The following is a 10184-nucleotide window of genomic DNA, read 5'->3' as shown; positions in this document are numbered from 1 at the left end:
TATTTATACTTAGTTATACTTTATTGCCTATGTACATGCTCCTCAGTTGTCTGATTGTGATTAAAAAATGACCATAGCAAAGCATTCTAACTTGCTACAGAAAAATGCACATTAGTATGGTAAACCACATTAGTGATAGTATAACCTGATCAGTACGGCAGCGTCATTTTCTTCCACAGATAGCCCTCAATTCAGCAATTAGCAAGTGTCTTGACTGTTAAAAACATAGGCTGTTTCACTGCAGGAAAATGGATATAATTTCTAATTTGTTTCAAACAAGTGCACAAATACACACTAATCTTGCAAAATTAGATTAATGACTATTTAACTTCAGTAAGCAAAAGCAGGCCAAGTTCAGTCACTTTCATTCACAGACAGTCCCTGTACACAGCAATTATAGATATTTTATGTACACCTCAAATGTCTGATTGTAATAAAATAAATACAAAAATTGCCACAGTCATTTATTTCAGCTATTTTTTTGTTAATGTAGTAGCCAGTCACAATATAAAGTAATCTAGCTTGATTCAGTCAAATCAAATTAGACCTACAAAGTCCACTGCCCATAATATGTGGTTGCCTACATTGTTTAAAAATAAGACCATTCTGAGTGAGCTGCACCCTCACCACAACATTTTCTTGCAGGCACTTAGTTGACCATCACGGTGCTACCAGTTACAGATATCCATTGCTGTTTCTGTTGTCACCAACCATTTTGCAAACTTTCCTGGCTTTTTGCTTGGCCACACCCACCAGAGCACAGGCAATTATTCAGAGAGCTAAAGGGTCTGTTAATCACTGCTTAGGTAATGGGTGGGATGCAGCAGAAAGCCTGGAAATTATGAAGTGTCCAGTGTTTTCCTTATAGTGTATAGCAACTGTGACTGCTTCAAATAGGGTACCATGAGAAAAGAACAGTTGGTAAAGCATCCCTAACTAAGCGTGCTGTAGATGGCCACCTCATTCACCTGCACCTAAGGCCACCCATGGATATATAAGTGGTACTTCTTAGATTTGCATTCTAGATATTGTAAAAGATAAATAGGACAAAACTGTTGTTTTACTGATCTGTTTCATGGTATGCTCATACAGTGTTTTTGCTCATTTTTTTTTCTTTTTGTTTTTTTGCTCATTTTATTTGTTTTTTTTTTTTTTTTTTTTTTTTGCTCCTTCATCCCTCTTGGGCAAGCTGGTTGCTTAGTTTCTGTACTGTGTACACAGCATAAAATAGAGGGAACATTGTTGGTAAATATTGAAAGCAACATAAATAAAATTGAAGCATGAAAACATAGTTCAAAAGCACAAACTGTACAGGAATTTGAGGTAGCATAACATCGGAGACTGGTGCTTTAGTTTGGCTCCTGTGAAAGCAGAAAACAAATTAATCCTAGAGACTTTGTGTGAGAGTTGAGTAGCAGGGGATGTGAGGTATGCTCCATTCCACCCATTACTTAGGTAATGAGTTACAGACCCTTTAACTCTCCATATCATTGTCTGTGCCATGGTGGGTATGGCTATGTGGGATACAGAAGAGCATGCCCTCTTGCAGTAGTGGCAATAATTATACTGTTGCAGCTTTCTATGCAAGTTTTTGGCATTTTATATAGGTCGTACTGCAAGAGAATTATATAAAAGTATATACGAACATAAGTATGAAGTACAGACAGGAGACAAAAAGAATGTCTTGGGAGGGCATTTAATTAATGAGAAGTGTAAAGCTGTTTTTAAGTTTATAGTACTGGATGATATTAAAAACCCTGAAAAATTGTTCAGTGCTGAAAATGAACTGGGGTGGCTTGAATATTCATGGCAGGTTAAGTTAAATGCTTGTTATCCCAGATTTGAATAATAGAGAAGATTGTGTGACTTATTTAAAAAGAAAAGGGTTAAAGCATTGATTGGCAATTAATATCATGTGATGAGATCACAAGTGTTTAAGTGTGTTTTTTAATTATGCATTTTCAGTCTGATGAAGTCTCAGTATTTGTAGAGATGAAAGTGCTTACTGAAGGTGTTTTTTGCTCAATAAATTTTCTGTTTTTTATTCACCAGATTTTAGTATTTTATTTCATAAGTTAGTTCAGTTTTGCTGTTGTTTTTTTCTTTTTTTTTTTCAATATTTGAGGTAAAATAGCTAATATGTTCCTTGGGTCAATTAATTCATTTACCAGGTTAATGTTTCAGCTGTGAAATCCATGCACTTGAGGTGGTACAGATTTCACAGCTCATGCATAGTTTTACCAGACCAGGCACAGCCCCAGTGCAATAAAGTACAGTCAGGAATCATTTGTTAGGGAAAAACAAAATCTAGCCCTGTATTCATAAATCTAGACTACATTTATGTACAAACATTCTGCACACTTTGTTTAGTATGTCACCATTCAGGATCCTGATTCGTCGACGTGGACTATGTTCCTCAGTGTCAATGTACAAAGAACCCTATTCTTTATGAAATGTACAAGGGATCACATAGTATGCAGGAGTGCACCAGTCACTAATGTGCCAAATTCAACCCTGTTCATTTTATTATGCAGTGCGATGGTTTCTGCTCGGTGTTGCATTGTGTGACATCTGTGTGCTGATTGCTCTGCTGTCATGCTTATGAGTGATGATTCATAAAATGTTCCACTCATTAATTAAGGAATTGGAACAAGAGTCATTACTGTTCTATGATAATGTATAGATCTGGTACTCTCTGAACTCCCATAGGCTGAAGCTCAGGGATGTCACTGTGGGTGTGACAGTTTGGTTGTGGTAGCAGGTTTTGCCTGTGCCTCTGAATTCAATTAGCAGTATGGTATTTCCCATCATGCAATTTTTTTTTTAAATGATTGTTGTTTATAGCACTGATATGTTGCTCTTCTCTGTGTAATGTCCAGCTTTGTATACTGCACAACTTGTCAGCAGGGAAGGGGGATTGCTGCACTCACAAACATATCACCATTTGCTGATAGGTGATTGCAGTCCTGTAGGTTACTCCATTAGGACCAGTATATGTACAGATGTTGTTACATTTATGAATGACATACAATCCTTGAAGAAGGCTGATTTGCATGTGTGATTAGTGAATAGCATAAAATATGTACTCACTGGGTTGCAACTACATACAAGTTCTTATCCCACTGGTTACAGTCCTTTATGAATTGTAGCAGGCTTTGCTACATAGTTATTCTTCATACCATCCCAACTCCATGATGTACCATCTTTATTAACAGCACTCAGGGTTTCCAGATATATTTTTCACTATATCTGTGTATTTGACTCACTCTAAATTGCATAGGAAATACGTCTGAAGTGCATTATTTTTCTACTAAATTATTTAAATATTCTATTGGACACTTATTTTGGGCCCACTTTTGGCACAGGTCATTGATGAGTTTATATATCGTCATAACTCCCTTTAACCTACAGAGAATTTGTTCCTCCAAATTGCCCCATATAGACTTACATTTAAGGTGGTAACATAACAAACACTTTTATCTTAGTTAAAAATAAAATGCAGACTTACTTGAGTTACTTTTGAATAATGTATCAAGTTTTTGACCTATACATTAATTAAGTTAATGAAGATATGATATTACTAAACTGAATGCTGCACGTAGAAAGACTAATGTAATCTCAGAACTGAAATAATTTTCTATAGATTATGATCAATTCCAAACAAATATTTGGCGTCTGAGTAATCATTCTTTGAGCAATGATTCAAGGAGCTATTTTTAAGTGAATGGTCTTCCATTCACAACTTTTTTTAAGTGAAGGGCAAACCCACCAATACCACCCATGGAGGGAGCTTCACCCCCATAACACCCATCCAGGGGCATAATCCCCCACACACACCACCCTAAATTAATATAACTAACTCAGCACTCTCAGAGCATTGGGAATAAATTAAAGAATGTGTCAGATGGAGCTCATTTACTTGTATGGGCGTGTCAAATTATGCACTGAAAAATCACTTGTCAAAGCAAGCAAATATTGTTCCAAACTCCTGAAGAATACAATTAATATTATTAAGATATCAATAATAGTTAAAGAAAGAGAACTTAATATTGTAGCTTTAATATTATTAAGGTATCAATAATAAAGAAAGAGAACTTAATATTGTAGCAAGTGACTCTGTAAAGCATTCATCCTAACCCAAATCATACAGCAAAGTCTTTTTTCTTCTGGTGGAGAGCTAACACAATGGAAAAACAGCATTTTTTTGTCATTTTTTGCCCCACTGTCTGTCAGTCATCAACCCTTCCTGGTCATTCGACCCATCCCCTCCCCATCACTGGGACAAGGATCAAACAGGAGGAGCTATCATGTTTCAGCCATCGGGGTGGTTTAAGCTTTTTGTTGCTTTAGCCCTACTTCCCTGTGCATACCCTCCAAGCAGCTCTGACACTCTTCCAAGAGCACTTGGTAGTGGTTTCTTCAGTCTGTATCATACTCTGTGTACCTCTAAGTGCAAGCAACCCTCTCTCCACCCCAGGAAAGGTAAATGTGTCATGCCCCTTTACTTCTCCTCCTCAGAGTCTGTCTCCTCCAGTACAAAAGCCAGTAATCGAAACCCAGTAACCAGGGCCACAGTTAGGTCACCATCCCTCTGCTCCATGGGGACAGGTTAAATTGTGTATTTCGTAAGCATATCCTTATTGAGATTACCACAAAAACAGTTATTTTTTCAGGAAGAAAAACAGAAAGTTAAAAGAGGAAGTAGAAAAAAGCAAACACTGGATTCTTATGCACAGGAGTCAACAGAACATAGGGTGTGTAGTACAAGATGTTTGAGAAACACATCGAAATTTTGAATGCATACTACCAAGAAACCCAACTAGTGATGGAGCATAGGCAGAAACTGAAACATTGGTATATATAAAAGAAGTACCTGCACAAAACCTGCAATTTGAACACTGGTTTACTGTTACACTATTGCAAAGCAATGTTGGTTGGAGAAATATTCAAGTAGACGTCAATTGCTGCCTTTCTGAAAGATCACAGAACTGTGGAATAGAATGTAAACACTCCTGGAGTACAATGAATACTGATGTGGCTGTCTGGGATGGAGAGCTAACACAATGGAAAAACAGCACTTTTTTGTCATTATGTAAAATGAAGGATTAGAAAGGTGGTAAAAAGGAGGCAGGTATACAGAGAGTGAATGAAACCAAAACTAAACAAGTGGTTTGGGGGTGTTGGGTCAGTTTTTCTTTTTCACTCCCTGAATTGTTTATTTCCGACTCTGTAACTTCTTTGGGTCTCAGTGTTTCTAACATGTTTACTTTGATTACATGCCTATGTCAATATTTGAAGACATAGCTGCTTGTTTCTGTACTTGGCTTTTTCCAGTAAAATTGGAAAAATAATGGTGGTGATGTCAACATTAATTTATTAGTTCTTTACGTGGGTGACCACAGTGGGCTTACCAAAGATATTCTTTGCATGAGTAATAACTCAGTATGAACATAAATAAAACGGTATCTATAAAGTGAAATGGAGAATATTAAGATAATTTAATACTACTTAAAACAGCAAATTAACATATTTTAGTTACAAGCATTAATACGAGTATAGATTGAATAGCAACATTTTTAAGTATAGAATGTACAGCAGTAAGTTAAGTGATCAGCAGTAAATATATGCTCCGTAGCTCTCACCCTCTTATCCAACAAATTCTGGAGAAAGCCAAATACAATGAGTGGGGGGACAAAGGCCCAAAATCAGGGACAGATTTTAAATAATGCTTTTATAGACTAGGAAAGTTGATAGAGGAACATGATTTGCATTAGCACGCATTTTTGACGAATATTAAGTCAGAAAGTCAAATGTTTGTCATTATTTAGTGATTTCAATCCTCAGTGATTCACCAGGAAATCAAAATTTTTATGAGGAACATACCTAAAAAGGAAGACAAAAATCAGGACATTCTGCAAAATTCTTGACAGCTGACATGTATGATCATGGTATGCTATAATAAAAACAAATCTACACATAATCAGGATGGGAGGGTATGAAAGAAGATTATTGTTATATGAGTGATAATACCTGTGAGTGTGATGAGTACTGAAGAACCTTTGAATGCAGAAACAAAGCAAGAGAGAGAGAGAGAGAGAGAGAGGGAGGTACAGAGACAGAGTGGCAGATGGGGAGTGAAAGTAAAAAGTTTTGATGTCCTGCATGAGACAGTTCTAGCAATTAGAAGTTGTTGTATCTTTCGGCTTTTCCCAGTTAGGGGTTGTCACAGCGGAACTCCGGTCCTCTAATGATTGGCAGTAGATTTTTACGTACAGAGTTGCCAGCCCTGACGCACAACCTTCAACGAAGGTATGCCCATTCACGCATGTCTCCACACAGAAGACGCTTTAGCTGAGAATCGAACAGGACAATGTCTTACTGTGAGGCGACAACGCTACCGCATCACCACCACCGTAGTAATACTCATGAAAGCCATGCTGCCAGCTCTGGGGTAGACACTGAGTTCAAACAAATAAGAAGCAAAGAAAAATATATATCTAGTTCAGTTGTGGCATTTTAAGTAGCATGAATGAAGAATAATGAAGCCCTCTGCTAGTCACCCAGGAAGAAGACAGACTACCATTTGGTCCACATTTGTTACATTTGATGTGATAAAAATAGACAGAACTGGTTGCAGTTTAGTCTGAACAGCAACCAGCGGTGCCAAGATGAAAGGAAACCACACACCAATGTTCCCACCAAACTATACTACTAAAAACTTTGTTCTTCTTATAATAAAACAATTCTAGTCTTTTAGGCCTAGCATAAGGGATGTTAGCAAATAAGAAATACCTCCAGTGAACTGAAGAAGTTTCTACTGATGAGAGAAAAGCAAGATTCCAAAAGCATGACAGAAGCTTTAACATAAGGCTTAATTTTAAAAGAATCATACTATTATCTGTCTCCATGTATGGGATTAAGGCAGTTCAGCAATGGGCAAATCCAAATTCATGAGTCTATTTAGTGAAATCCAGTTTAGTTGAATGTCACACTGAACAAAGCTCTACTTGGCCAAATACACTTGTATAATATTTGCAGATGTCAGTAAACTTTAAGATTTGAATAGAAGTTTAGATTGAAGTCAGACTTAAGATTTAGGTTTATGTTTACAGTTATGGTTAAGAGGTCAGGTGGAGGTGTGTCCTATATGGAGGTGTGCTGCAATGTTTAAAATTATGTTTCTGTATTCTGGGTATTTCTGTTGACTGTGTTTTACAAAGATTTGTTTTCAATGTCAGTGACTTTTATCTCGGTGGATTCATTGAAGTTTGACCCACAGCAATGTTGACACCTACTAGTCAGAGAGAGAGGTGTACGCGCTTCAGAATTAGGGGAGAAGGACATGCTTGACTCTACCAAGCCATGTTTGCATAAAAGCATTTAAGGGACATGCACAGGGAAAAGTATAACAAGCCTTCACTTCAGGCACTTGGAAGGCTTTAGTTTCTAAGTTGTGAAAAGCATTCATGGTTGCCTGAATGATGTCTGTTTCATGACTGTCTCTCATCCCAGTAATGGGGAACAAAAAAGGTGAGTAATGACCGCTGCATGGTCCGAAGTGGTGTGGACCAATAAAAAGTATATAAAAAAGTAATATAGGTTCATAGGTTCATAGGTTCATACTAGGCTATCTGCCCAAGGGCATTTACAAGCCTAGCCCATAGTTTTGTGGCTTACGCCACCCCTTTAGTATGGGGAACTATACCCATTATTTTGCTGTGCCTCTGTCGAGCAGTGACACTGAGGTAATCCCTGGGGTATATCTGCGATCTCCCATCCATTGGTCAAGATTTCTCTTGAACAAGGCCAGCGAGGTGCTCTGCCTCACATATACCGGGATTTTATTCCACAGCATAGGGAGTCTTTGGGTGATGAATCTATCCCTCCAGCACGTCCTATTAATAGCCGTGTCGAGGTTTAAGTCTCTCGCCCTTGTGGCTCTGATGGATCTAGATTTTTTGAGGTGAAGCATATTCATCAAATCTGGGTTTGACATGGCCTTGTATGTTAGGCAAAGGTCACCTCTGAGCAAGCGATGGCGACTGAATAGAGCTGGAGTTCTTTCAGTCGGGCAGCATAGGACAGATGTTTGAGACCCTTTATCCTTTTGGTGAGGAACATTTGTGGCCCCTCCAGCTGCTGCAAGTGTCGGGTCAGATACATTCCGAATGGGGCATTGTACTCAATCATTGGTCTGATGAGTGATGAGTATAGGGAGACTATGACCTCCCTTGATCTAGATGAGAATCCCTTCATGATAAGGTGGGCAATGTAGAAGGTCTTCCTAACTACTTTAGCTACATGGGTGTCGAATGACAGACTACTATCAACCTGGGTCCCCAGGTCCCTGATAACTTCTTCTGTGCTCAGTGGATTGCCACCTATTTGGTAGCTAGGGGTAACCTTGTTTTTCCCGAAGGGTATGACTATGCATTTTTTGGCATTTAACTTTAGGCCATGGCTCTGGCACCAGCTATCCGTTTCTGTGAGACCCTTCTGAAGGATATCTGTGTCAGATGTGTTTTCTACTATGGCGCCCAGTTTGCAGTCATCTGCAAACTTTGTCAGCCATAACCCTCCTGTGTTTGCTTGTACCGGAAAAGTAGATGCCAAACAAGAGTGGGCCCAGGACTGAGCCCTGTGGTACACCACTTGTGACAGGCTTTGAGTCTGACATGGCGCCAGCAACTCTGACCCTGTGGGTTCTGTCACTCAGCCAGTTTGCAACCCATCTTGTCATGTATGGGTTAACATTTAAGCTGATGAGTTTTTCAATGATACCCGAGTGGGGTATTGTATCGAAGGCCTTCGCCAGATCGAGGTAGGCTGTATGGACTGCCTTTCCCTCATCAATGGCTTTGGTGACTGTTTCGAAAAAGTCAACCAAGTTTAGAAGGCATGATCTGCCTTTGACAAAGCCAAACTGGGATGGATCCAAAGTCTGCAAATTTCCTATGTCTTTATTTATGAGGTCCATTATGATCCTCTCCATGGCTTTGCAGATAAGGCTTGTCAAGCTAATGGGCCGGTAATTTCCAGGGTCGGTGGAGGCACCGCCTTTGTGAAGTGGGACCACAGTTGCAGTGCGCCACTCCTGGAGTGCGTATCCAGAGGTAAGACTATGATTAAACAGCTGTCCTAGCTGTGGGTTTAATTCCTCATTGAGTTCGTGGAGCACACAGCCGGGGACACCATCAGGTCCCATGGATGCTGTGTTTTTTGCTTTGGAGAGAGCAGTTCTCACTTGGGCGTTGGAGATGTTTGGGGGGCTACAATCGCTTGGTATAGATATCTCTCCTTTTGGGGGGGAGGGGGGGAGAAGTTTGCACTGAACCTGTCAGCCAGTATGTTGGCAATGTCTGTAGGATCAGTAATCTATATGATGAATAACAGCATGTGGCCAATGTGATGCCTGAATAACCCCTTAAAGAATGATATAATGAGTCTCCCTCAAACATGGTAGCAATAGGTTGTTGGTAACTAGTCCTTCTTCATGCTGGCTCTACAGCAAGGCTGTTTCCTGTCATTTCATGACCCTATATTCAACTGTAGTTATGAAGTGTGTGTAGTGAGGTCACTGGTATAAACAACCAAAAACAGATTTCTCTTTGGACTTCTTGGATTTATTCTTCATGATATGGAAAGGGGCTCTGTGATGTGGAACTAATTAACAGGTATCAGCTGAAATGATATGGGCATCATATATGTATGCCACTAGTCAGCTCCTATTGGAGTCTTTCCATGCATGCATGCATGATTAAAAGGCGGTCACAAGACAGACCCAAGGCATGCCAGAAGAATGATACCTCTCAGATAGCCTGACAATACTTGGGCATCCCCTGGGTAAACTGAAATCCGTGGTTGGGGGGTGTTTGGTCTGCACTGCCTAGTCTGCTACCACAGTGACCCGCACCAGGAAACCTGGAAGGGAGAAGACATATGAAGTGTAATATTCCAGCCTGTAACATACTATCTAATTAACATTCAACCTGTATCAAGCATGAGCTACTTTGTGTAACAGAATTAAATGCACTTTTGTGTTCACACAGGTATAGTGTGCTCATATGTAGAAATTGTACCAGTAGTTACATCCTGCAAAATTATGTCATAGACAATTTTAAGAAGGGAACATTTTTCCAGTAAGGTACTGTAGGTAAAACAACTATTGCTAATAAAGTGTGAGT

The 10184-nt window shown here is 39.3% G+C and overlaps 1 protein-coding gene across 1 annotated transcript in view; it reads left to right on the top strand.

Annotated features, from left to right (window-relative positions):
* The window catches only part of CCDC80 (coiled-coil domain containing 80), a 451240-nt gene that overhangs the window by 393560 nt on the left and 47496 nt on the right, over nucleotides 1-10184 (top strand). The gene's annotated exons all lie outside the window — the stretch shown is intronic.

Source organism: Protopterus annectens, chromosome 5.part0 (genome assembly GCF_019279795.1).
Source record: "Protopterus annectens isolate FY-2018-M chromosome 5.part0, PAN1.0, whole genome shotgun sequence".
NCBI classification, from domain to species: domain Eukaryota; kingdom Metazoa; phylum Chordata; order Ceratodontiformes; family Protopteridae; genus Protopterus; species Protopterus annectens.
The sequence above is the reverse complement of the archived record's forward strand: the minus strand, read 5'-3'. Positions and strand labels throughout refer to the sequence as shown.